Raw genomic sequence first — 12,359 nt, forward strand, 5'->3', positions numbered from 1 at the left:
GTCAGAGCCCAGAAGCTATTAAAGAAGTTTCACACAGAGTATCCTAACAAACCTGACTAACTTTTATACCTGTTTTGTTTTCTTTCAGGTGGATCTATCTTATTTTTGAGGGGGCAGGATGTCAGAATCCAAATATATTCCATCTCTAGTTATCAACTATGAAAACCCGCATTTCTGCCTGCTCTGGATTCTGTCATACAATGAAGGGAAGGGGGTGAACAAAGGGGCTTTATGGCCCTCACTTCCTTCAGCCTACTTCAAAGGGACTGGATGTGGATATCACCAAACGGACTAACAATAACAATGAGGGTCATTAGCTTTCATGTAATCCTTTTGGAAGTCTCCTCCTGGCAATGAGGAAAAGGGGGTGAGAATGTAATGCCTGGGATTGTCGCTGGGAGAAGGGGTGATGGGCGTGTGGCTAATGGGGGATCCCTTAAAACCTTGAATGGGAGAGCTTGGACCCAAGTCCTGTCTAGAACGCCTGCATCCAGCTTTCTCTTAATAAAGATGCCTGTTGGAAGAAATATTCCAGGAGTTCTGTCTTCTTAAGATGCAAAGTGGGGTGGGTCCTTACAACTAGTATATAAACAGAAAGCAAACCCCACTTCCTTCTAGCACTGATGATGTTACTTAATTGGGTAATGAAATGTCTGTAATAAAGCAACCAAGCTCAGAGAGCACCAAGGACCCCACAGTTCAACCCTGAGCTACAAATTTTCTCTTTTATTGGAATCCCCAAAGCACCAAAAGTGAAATGATAACAATGATTTCCAAACCCCGTTCTGGATAGGAATAGCATCCTGACAGGGTTTGGATCCTGAGACTGAGGGAGGAATCAACTTTCTTCTTTCCTCAGAATCACACTTGGTGCTTAGAATAAATCTCTCCCAACAACAGACATTTGGATTGGCCTCAATTTGAAATCATGTTTTCTTTTCTTTGAATCAAAATAGAATCTGGAAGGGACCTTGGAGGTCTTCTAGTCCAACCCCCTGCTCAAGCAAGAGACCCTATACCATTCAGACAAGTGACTGTCCAGTCTCTTCTTAAAAACCTCCAGTGATGAAGCACTCATAACTTTGAAGGCAAACTGTTCCACTGGTTAATTGTCCTCACTCTTAGGAAGTTTCTCCTTAATTCCAGTTGCTTCTCTCCTTGATTAGAATAGAATAGAATAGAATAGAATAGAATAGAATAGAATAGAATAGAATAGAATAGAATAGAATAGAATAGAATAGAATAGAATAGAATAGAGCTGGAAGGGACCTTGGAGGTCTTCTAGTCCAGCCCCCTGCTCAAGCAGGAGGACCTATACCAGGGGTCTGCAACCTTAAACACTCAAAGAGCCACTTGGACCCATTTCCCAGAGAAAAGAAAACACTGGGAGCTGCAAAACTTGTGCACGCACACGCGCACGTACACAAGGGGCGGGGACCTTGATTGAAGAGTTTAATTAAAAAGAAATAGAGGCTGCTGTGCATGAGTTCTCTCTCTCTCTCTCTCTCTCTCTCTCTCTCTCTCTCTCTCTCTCTCTCTCTCTCTCTCTCTCTCTCTCTCCCCTCTCTCTCCCTCTCCGATCTTCTGCTCACCTGGCAAGCTGGCTTCAGGCTCTTCTCCAACAAGCTGACACACATTATTGGGCTGACTCTCTCCTGCCCTTCCTGCTTCCTGCTTCCTGCAGAGACGCAGCAAAGGGAGGAGCCCTGCCCAATAAGCTTGTCAGCTCGTCAGAACAGCGTGAGGCCACTCTCTTTTTTAAGCACACACACACACACACACACAGAGAGAGAGAGAGAGAGAGAGAGAGAGAGAGAGAGAGAGAGAGAAAGAAGGGAAGCGAAATGCAAGTGCCTGTCTCTGTCTCTCTGCAAATGGCAGAGGAGGCTAGGAGCCTCAGGAGAAGGCTCAAAGAGCCACATGAGGCTCCGGAGCTGCGGGTTGCCGACCCGTGACCTATACCATCTCAGAAAGTGACTGTCTAGCCTCTTCTTAAAAATCTCCAGTGATGGAGCGCCCACAATTTCTGGAGGCAAGCTGTTCCACTGGTTAACTGCCCTTACTCCTTAATTCCAGGTTGCTTAGTTTTAGATTAGTTTTCATCCATTGTTTCTTGTCCTGCCCTCTCTTGCTTTGGAAAACAAGTTGGCCACCTCCTTTTTGCGGCAGCCCCTCAGATACTGGAATACTGCTATCATGCTATCTTTTCTCTAGACTAGCCAAACCCAAATGCTGTAACTGTTCTTCATATGTTTTAGTCTCCTTTAATCATCTTAGTTGTTCTTCTTTGTACTTTTCCCAAAGTCTCAACATCTTTAGAGGTCAATTCAGCATGGTCACCCCAAAAGGCACAACATTCTGCCCCATAGTACAGGTAGTCCTCGACTTACAACAGCTCATTTAGGGACCATTCAAAGTTGCAACGGCACTGACAAAAAATGCCTTATGACCTTTTTTCACACTTGTGGCCACTGCAGCATCCCCATGGTCACGTGATCAAAATTCAGACGCTTGGCAGCTGACTCATATTTATGACAGTTGCAGTGTCTCGGGGTCATGTGATCCCCTTTTGTGACCTTCTGACAAAAAAAAAATCAACGGGGAAGCCAGATTCACTTAGCAACCGCATCACTAACTTAACAACTGCAGTGATTCACTTAACAGCTGTAGCAAGAAAGGTGGCAAAATGGGGCAAAATTCACTTAACAGCTGTCTAGCTTGGCAACAGATATTTGGGGCTCAATAGTGGTCATAAGTCAAGGACTACCTGTAGTAGAGGAAGACAGATTTGAGAAGAATGGCTTTTGATCTTCTTGTTGCTGTTGTTGTCATATATAAGAGCAAAGTTACAATAAATGATAACAGCCACAAGGTTACTCTAAGCACAGACATGAAAGGACTCACCTACTGTATGCAGTACCCACAATGGAAGAATGGATGGTGAAATTAATGAAGTTGGTGGACAGGGCAAAATTGAATGGGTTGATTAAAGAAAAGATTGTATTCTAGTTTTATTTCTATTTGGAAACCATTCTTGGCTATTTTGCTTGAAACTGAAAGAAACAGAATTTTAACCTTGGGATGTGATGACTAGACCTGTTTACAACTTGAGAAGTACAGTGCGCTATGATTTACCTATTTCAAAGGGTTATTGTATTTCATATTTGTATCTACCAAAGAAAGTCAGAAGTTATTCTTTTCTAAAGCCTTCTCCCCCCTTTTGTCTGTATTGCCCAAATTTGCTTTTTCCCTATCCTTCCCTCTTTCTTTTTAATTGTTTTTTCTATGCCTTTTTTTGTAGTTTATACCTTTTTAAAATCTAATTAATTTTTTTGTGGAAAACAGGAATGGCTTATGATGCAGCTCTAGATATTGCTGCTAGTTTAGACCGGTGTTTTTCAACCTTGGTAACTTTAAGATTTATGGACTTCAACTCCCAGAATTCTGGAAATTGAAGTCCATCTTAAATTTTGTAAGATTGAGAAACACTGGATTAGACTCATCCATATATGCCCTTCCTTTCCTATTCTCCTTTCTAGTCATTTTTGCTATTTTCTTTATTACTTTTAATATTATTTTCTTTATTACTATTTTTTATCTGATGTTTTCTCTATTTATATGATCTATGGTACCTATGTCTTTCTTTTATTAAAACTGTCTTTTTGCTGTATGATAGGATAAATTGTCTTTTGGTGTATGACCAAATAAATAAATAAGGCACCCACTTAGCCTTGTCTTTTAGAGCTTTCGCTAACTTATTTTTTTCCTATTTATTTTAATGAGTGGCATTTTAGGCAATGAGGGGAACTAAAACCTAAACTGAAAATGAATTGCTTCACCCTACTCCTTCTAATTGTTATTTAGGTTAGATGTTTTATTGATTTTAGCTTTTTTAGTGTTTTTTTTTACTTGTATTGTGAATAACCCCTGGAATAAAAGCTAATGAAGGTAGTATATCAAAACTATTTGATAAATGACTTCCAGTTCTGGATTGCGGCGCTCCTAGTCATATGAAGAGACTCGTCTCCTCGTCGGCTAGCTTCCCTCCGCCGGTAGACCCTTATGTGGGTCTAAAGTCGCCCTGGAGGGTGCGACTTCTGTCGAAGAGGCTTCACTCGGCTGTGGAGGAGCGGCGGCTCCTCCAGCTGTCCAGGCTAACTCTGAGGGCTGACGGAGAAGAAGATCGGCCAGTAAAATGGCCGATCACCTAGCCACTAGAAACCGCAAGTCAAAGAACAGCTAAGCTTGAAAACCCACCATGGTGAATCCGGGTGAGACTTTTTTTTTTGTTCCTCTCTTTATTTTATTCTGCTTTTTTTTGCCTGAAAGAGCCCTGTTGGAATTATTTCCCTGGTTTGGAAAAGCAGCTTCTACATGTTGGGGAAGGAAGGCGAACAAAAGAATAGAACAAAATTTTAAAGACTACATTTTTCTTCTTTTTTTTTTTATACATGCTTTGGGGTACTGAATTTTTTTTTCCTAAAAAGTGTATTATCAGTCTATGCTGTCGTTCTTTTTTTTTTTTTTGAGCGGTATTATTAGCTTATATTGGAAGAGTATTTCTTTTTCCACTTTTTCCTTAAAAAATAGAAAAAAGGAAAAATAAAAATGATGACTTTTAAAAAAGATTTCATAGCTCACTGAGGACATCTACTGGTTAAAAGCTAATATTGTAATTGTTGACTATTTGGAGATGAGATGGTTTTGGCCTTCAAATGTTTTCTAAGAGAAAGATAACTTGATGCAGCTGAACAATTTTTAAAATGGAGTCGCATTCACATTTAAATTGTAAACTTATTCTGGAAAAGATCTATGAGGCTAAAGAAGAAATATGTGCTACAATGAAAGAGTTTACTACAGAATTAAGAGCCAGAATCTCTCCTTTAAACTTCAAAACTGACTTTCAGACTACACCTGATTATTCTATAAAACAGATTACACAAGAAGAGGACCTAACTGAGAATAAAGAGAAATTGATTTCGTCTTATAAGCAGTTCACTTATGGTGTTGAGGACCAGAAAAAGCAAAGACTGAGACTTGAAATGTTAAAGCAACGAGACTTTATGGTTAAGAGAAACAGAGGGCCAATGCAGAGGCCAAGATGGTTTTCACTGATCCAAATGATACTACAAGCAATAAAGAGAGACTTATCAGCTGGAAGGGAAGCTCTGCTATGGAAACCTACCTGGCATAAGAAGAAGCCCAGAATAAGACTGAAAAGAAATGAAATTTAAAAATTTATGTAATGGATTAAAGGCAACCTAGAATTATGGATTGATTTAAGGACTAAGATTATGAGCTAGATGTAAGAGAAACAGGCGACCAATGAAAGATATATAAGGTTTATCTATATGAAAATTACTATTTCTAATAAGATGATTTATTTGTTTGATGCCCAAAGTTTAAGGTCTGATATTATCTTGTCAGCTTAAAGAGATTGATTGATGGATTAGATATGGTGATTAATGGAATATATATTAAATTAATTAAGAATGTGGTTTTTTTTTAGGACGATAGGTTTACTTGTAAGAAAATTACTATGCAGTGTTGAGTTAATCTAATAAGATGATTTGTTTGTTTGATAACATGGATGTTATTAGTTATGACAATTGGATGAAATTTGAATTCTGGCTAATGGATTGAAATGATTTAAGGTCTGATTTTCTTCTGTCAGCTTAAAGAGATTGATTAATTGATGGATTAGATACGTATAGGATAGATTAATATTTTATTTTAATTAAGGGATATTAGTGGAAGAAGAAATAAATAAGAATTATGATAAAATTAAGGAACTAGAACATATTTGGAAGGGATACCCGAATTGATAATGTTTGTATTTAAAGTTAATTTGATTATGGTAGTGTAAATTTATAAAGCTTTAAAAACAGGTATAGGTTGAATAAATTAAGCTAGAATTGGACTATCTTAAATAAATTATGTTACTTAAGGGAAAAAGAGAGGGAATACTTGATGTATTGATTGAATTATGTATATACATTTTGTTTTTGGATGTTTGACTACCCTAACACCACGGTGTGTCTTGAGCACTTTGTCTTAAAAATCAAAAAACCAATAAAATTTGTTTTTAAAAAAACCTATTTGATAAATAAGGCAATTAAACATTATTAGTCAGAAAAATATAGTATTAACTTGCACTTTCATAGGGTCCCAGGGGAGGGTAACCTTCTCTGCAACCAGTGTGGAAATGCATGCTATTCACCATGAGGCAAATTAGATTTCTTCCAAGCAGAAGGCAAAAAAAAAAAAAAAAAAAAGATAAACTGCCTACAAATTAACCAATATGGACTTTCTGGTTGCCTCTGCCAATCTGGCTATTTGTTAAATATATGGCCACAGATGTGCCCAAAATAAACAAATCAAGTACATGGTCCACAAAAAAAAAGAAAAGAAAAGAAAAGAAAGCAAATTGACAGAAGCTGCAGTTTAGAATCCTATTTCTTGCTGCCCCACCCGTGAATCAGAATTGTAGAAAATCAGGATGCAGCCCTTATTCAATGGCACAAAAGCCAGATTTTCTTGACACAGAATCTACACCCTTTGCTCACACTGATTAAAGACACAACCCACTGCCCTGCAAGGCAAGACATTATATCAGTCAACCACTGAAGTTTCACTCAGTCCATTTTAAACACAGCTACTATTTTAAAGGTTCCGCTCTATTTGGGGGTAAAGGGATATATATATATTGTTGATTTAAACTTTAAAAATACATGGATCCAATCTCACTGAATTTAGCATTTTCTGCCTACACTTGGTCTCAACTTCCAAAAATTCCCAGCCAAGATGCTGACATGAGTGCCTTGTTTATCACAACCGCGGCTTCCTTCCTCCTCCTCTGTTGTTTCTCCCACGCCAGGACAATCTCTAAACATCTCAGGGAAGAAACTTGTCATATTTTGCTAAACTGTCATGGACACGGGTGGCCCTTCCTGACAAATCAAGAAATGGTTTTCCAATGTTTCTTGCAGACTACCTGGGACAGAGACAAAGAAACGGACAGCATCACGGTGCCCATGGTAGCTGATCTGGGCTTGCTCCATAGCACAATAAGGGATACCAGAAGAGGGAGAAGTCTTCAAGCTTTCGGAAAATTCTGCAAGGAAACAGGAAAAACCATCTCAGAACTAAACAGCCCAGCTATGAATTTTTCCCACAATCAGAAGGAGACGTATTTTCTTACCGGAGATAAAAGGCACAGATATAATGGTGCCACCGGATATGCCAACCCACAACCGCTTTCCAAAAGCACCAAGAGCTGAGATGTTCAAGGCTAAGCTAACACTGCTGGGCCCTGGAAGATGAGGAAGAGAAAGCAAGGTGAGCTTGTATATATTTGACAGACTAGCACTGAGGATGTTACCTAGTTTGGTTAATGAAACAACTGCAAGAAAACAACCAAGCGCAGAGAGCACCAAGGAATGCTCAGAGATGCTGAGGCACATTATCCCCGTCATGATGACTGCGAATTCTGGAGGTGGTGCACCCCAACCTGAGCACCAAGTTGGAGAAGGCCATTCAAGGTTTCTTTCTTTCTTTCTTTCTTTCTTTCTTTCTTTCTTTCTTTCTTTCTTTCTTTCTTTCTTTCTTTCTTTCTTTCTTTCTTTCTCTCTCTCTTTCTTTCTTTTCTCCTCCTCCTCCTCCTCCTCCCCCTCCATCTTCGTCTTCTCCTACATTTATGTGCCATCTGATTCCCAATAACTCTGGGTATCTCAAACCAGATCTCCTGTCTAGATCCACACATGATTTATGACAAAAATGGATATAGGCCAGGGGTCCCCAACCCCTGGTCCGTGGACCAGTACTGGGCCGTGGCATGCCAGCAACCGGGCCACACAAACAAGCAAAGCGCCATCCGCAGGATGCAGGCAGCACACAAAACCACGCCCCCTCCAGGCCGCGGAAAAATTTCTCTCCACATAACTGGTCTCTGGTGCCCCAAACGTTGGGGACCTCTGATATAGGCAACTTGTGCCTCTCCAAGTATTGCTAAATTACAGTTTCCAACAGCCCCAGCCAATGTGGGCCACAAGAAGAGATGCTGGGAGCTGTCCTTCTGTGACATTCGAAGGACCTAATCCTGGTCCAGGAATTCCATCTACAACAGATGATCTGAGAAATGGAGTCCACAATAGTGAAGGAGCTTTCTATAAAAATTCTAATCCTTCAACAACCCTCCATTGCTGCATATTCTTCCAGCAACCAGAGCAGCTTGCAAATCATGTCCTGCCTAATTTACTCCTTCTCACCCTTTCACAGAGTTTCTCAACCTCAACTTTAAGAGGTGTGGACTTCAACTCCCAGAATTCCCCAGCCAGCATGTTCTGCAATATCCAAGATCCTGCCTCTTGGTGCCCTCTGGTTCCTGACACAGTCAGGTACAAAAGAACAAGTCCACCTGAAGGTCCAATTAAACTGATTTCTTGCTAATCGTGCCTATGCGCAGGAATCTTCTCAACTAACACTTATCACCTGTTTGGAGTTAGATAAGGGTCAATGGAATTCAAGGGAAGTTGGACTTAGTTCACTTATGGCTACATAGAGATTCTAGGCTGATCTCTCTTTATCTCTCTTTTAATCTCTCAGGTTCTGTCTTTCCTTTTCCTACAGCCGCTCACCAAACGTGCGGCTGATGAAGGGCTCCAGTTCCACTTCCTGCAGTGGCTGCCCCGTCTCTGCGTGGAGAAGGCGCAGAGTGGTCTCCAGGTGGACTGAAACCCAGATGCCACCACCAGCTGCTGCCATGTGCCAGACATGGCTTTCAGGGTGCGAAGTCACTTCGAAGTATCGCTGGAAGGAAGGAAAAGAAATTGCTGGCAGGGAGCAAGATCCAAATGACAGGCATGCCAATTTTCTCTTGGCGTGGATGCAGGGAATCTTTGGCCTGTTGGTTGGGCAAGGACTCTTTTGAATACAGGTAGTCCTCGGCTTACAATCAGTCAGTTTAGTGACCTTTCGAAGTTATAAAGGCACTGAAAAAAGTGTCTTATGACTGTTTTTCACATTTATGACCGCTGCAGCATCCCCATGCTCATGTGATCACAATTCTACTAAGAATGTGGATGTCAACGCTGCTAACATCGGATGTTTTGCATTGACAACAGGTGGAAATGTAGCCATCTTTTTCCCTTTCGCTTTTAGAGTTAGATGATGCTGGAAGGGGGAGGGAATGTGAATGAGAGTCTAGCTAGACATAACAACACGAAACCTAGCATGAGAATCAAGGTTATTGAGCCCAGAGCTGATAAAGAATTGGCGGGCTGGAGAACTGGAGAGGAAGCCCGCTTCAAGCTAATTGGGGAATGTGATTTATGACTGTTAATTGGAAGAGGGAATTGTGCTTTGATACTATGGACCCAGGGGAGGGGAATTCAGTTTTTGGCTTTGATTATGCAGTGCCAATATTATGCTACTCGAATAAAAGATTCTTTAAGGTAAACAATGCCTCGAAGTTCTTTTGAAGAGTTTCATCTGTCGGAACCATGACAGTAAATGCAGTGGATTCCTGTGACCTCAATCTGTTCCAGCCCCATCTGAATTTTCCACTGTACAACTCCTTGGTTTCCACAGCTTCCAGTAACGGCCTCATGTCTCAGCAGGCTCACCTGAATGCGAGCGGTCTGAGGATCCAGCAGGTAGATTCAATTTCCGTAACCGCACCAGAGCCAATTAAACACAGGGATGATGCAACGAATGGAGTGCCGTGGCCTTCCCAATTCAACCAGGCGTGGGGAGTGCAGATCCCAGTTGCGATCTAAGAAAAGACTGAGTTATTATACTGTAAGCCGCCCAAAGTCACCTTGAACTGTGAGATGGGCAGCATATAAGTTTAATAAATAAGTAAATGAAATAAGTGTCAAGTCCCACATAAGCTGGGCAAAATCAAGGAAGCAACATCTACACAGACTTCAGTAAGGTATCTTTAATGCTAGTCTTTGGGTAACTATAGAATCTTGGAACCTGCAAGAATTTCCAATCCTTGTTTACAATGAGTTTGTTAAGGCAGAATCTCTTGGAAATGCTTCTTTCCAGATTTCTTGCTACTTCGGCTTCACTGCTGTTACGGTAGTAAGACAGGCTGTCAATTGACTCACATTATGTCTCTTGATTATTTATGACTATTTATCCTTCTGTCAGTTTCCTAGCCTCTATGCATTTATGATTATTTATCCTTCTGTCAGTTTCCTAGCCTCTATGTATTCTCTCTCATCAAGAAATTAAGGAGAAGGTCTCAACCATGGGGGAAATGGGGAGGGAAGGAATCCAAGCAGCAGGACCTACCTGCGTTCTGATGGAATATAGCCAGAGAGCCATCAGCAAGGGCAGCTACAATGCGGCCTTGGGTATGCCTGGAACATATAGGGCAAAAATAACACAAAGGCATGTTTTACTAGCACTATAATGGGAAGGCAGGCAATTTCCACTGAGGATACTCAACTTTCAGCCATTGGGCAAGAGTTGCATACTCACACAATACAATGGACGGCCTCCTTCAAACGTGCTTTGCCTTGGCAACGTCGCCAGTCAGTCACAGCAGAATGAATGTAGATACTATAAAACAGAAAGAAATAGCAAAAAGAAGAGGAATATGCAACAGAATTATCAGACCCCTCCACCCAACTCTGCCACTAGCACAGTACCACTTTCAGCCAGGACCTCTAGCTTCCCATTCGTTAAAGGTAAAGGTTTCCCCTGTCCATTTGTGTTTGACTCTAGGGCAGGGGTCCTCAACCTTGGCAACTTTAAGACTTGTGGACTTCAACTCCCAGAATTTCTCAGCCAACTTTGCTGGGAGTTGAAGTCCACGAGTCTTAAAGTTGCCAAGGTTGAGGACCCCTGCTCTAGGGGACGGTGCTCAACTCCATTTCTTAGCCAAGGGAACTAGTTGTCATGTGTCTGATTAACGAAACACTTAAAAGGACTTTCAGGCATATTTTCTCCTAAAAGCATTTATTAAGGTTACAGAGACGTCAGTACAGCATGGTGGAAATGCTTAGGTCTGGCTTCTCTTCCGTTATGCATACATTCCAAGCATTTTTCCCTGCCTCTATTTTGGGGTCATGGTTCACATCTTCCAATTAACTTGGAAGATGTAATTTACTTCCGGTTTGGGCTATCCTTATTCTCCTCCCTTTGCCCTGTTGCCTGGTTTAACTATAAAAATACCAGACAGTTCTGCATATTGTCAAAGCAAGAATATACAGTATTTGCAGCGTTGACATCTGGCCCCCCTTACGAAAAAGGACAGATCCTGTAAAGCAAACCAAAGCATATGTTAAGGGTTACCTTTCGGTTTGTTGGGGTGTTTCACATGAAACCTTTTGACCAATCTATTAGCCTTTACTTCACTGGATTTCACCCAGGTGGCTTTGGATAACGGGTATCCCTTCCATTGTATTAGATACTGTAATTTCCCTCTAAAAATTCTAGAGTCAAGAATATGCTTTACTTCATAGTGGGTCTGTCCCGCAACCACGAGGGGCCCAGGTGCCTTCTTTGGAGGAGGTCTTAACGTGGAGCCCCGATATGGCTTTAACAAGCTACAATGGAAAACTGGGTGAATTTTCCCTAAGAGTTTAGGGAGTTTTAGCTCTACTGTGACTGGGTTGATGATCCTTACTATGGGGAAAGGCCCCAAGAACTTTGGTCCCAATTTCTTGCTGGGCAACTTGAGGTGTAGATATTTAGTTGACAAATAAACCTTTTCCCCAACTTGGAATGTTCTTTGGGGAGCTCTCTTTTTATCAGCCTGCTTTTTATAGGTTTCAAAAGTCTTTTTTAAAGCAGTTTTTGTGTTTCTCCAAACTTCTTCCCACCCCCTCACCCACTGGTCAAGTGTCTGGGAAGCGGAGGGCATCTGAGGATATTCAGGTATTGGGTTGAATTCTTTTCCTGTGGCCACTCTGAAAGGTGTGTAACCGGTGCTGCTGTGCACAGAATTATTGTACACCACCTCCGCAAAAGGGAGAAGATCAGTCCAGTTTGTCTGTTGGTAAGAAACGTAGCATCTAAGATATTGCTCCACCATTTTGTTAGCGGCTTCCGCGGCCCCATTGGTGGCCGGATGAAAAGCAGATGATAAACCTTGAGATGATCCAATTAATGTAAGGAAAGCTCTCCAAAACTTCGCTGTGAACTGCATCCCCCTGTCCGAAATTATCCGCTTAGGGGCGCCATGCAGCCGGTAGATATGTTTCAGGAACAATTTGGCCAGTCGGGCAGATGGGAGTCCTTTGCAGGCGATCAAATGAGCCTGCTTCGAGAACAGGTCTATTACAGTCCAGATGACAGTGTTTCCACTACTTTCAGGTAGGTCTACTATAAAGTCCATAGCTATTTCT

The 12,359-nt window shown here is 41.4% G+C and overlaps 1 pseudogene; it reads right to left on the minus strand.

Annotated features, from left to right (window-relative positions):
• LOC107296387 overlaps window positions 1–12,359 on the minus strand; it is a 70,035-nt pseudogene that overhangs the window by 3,108 nt on the left and 54,568 nt on the right.

Source organism: Protobothrops mucrosquamatus, unplaced genomic scaffold, assembly GCF_001527695.2.
Source record: "Protobothrops mucrosquamatus isolate PMUCROS unplaced genomic scaffold, P.Mucros_1.0 scaffold2779, whole genome shotgun sequence".
Lineage (NCBI taxonomy): Eukaryota > Metazoa > Chordata > Lepidosauria > Squamata > Viperidae > Protobothrops > Protobothrops mucrosquamatus.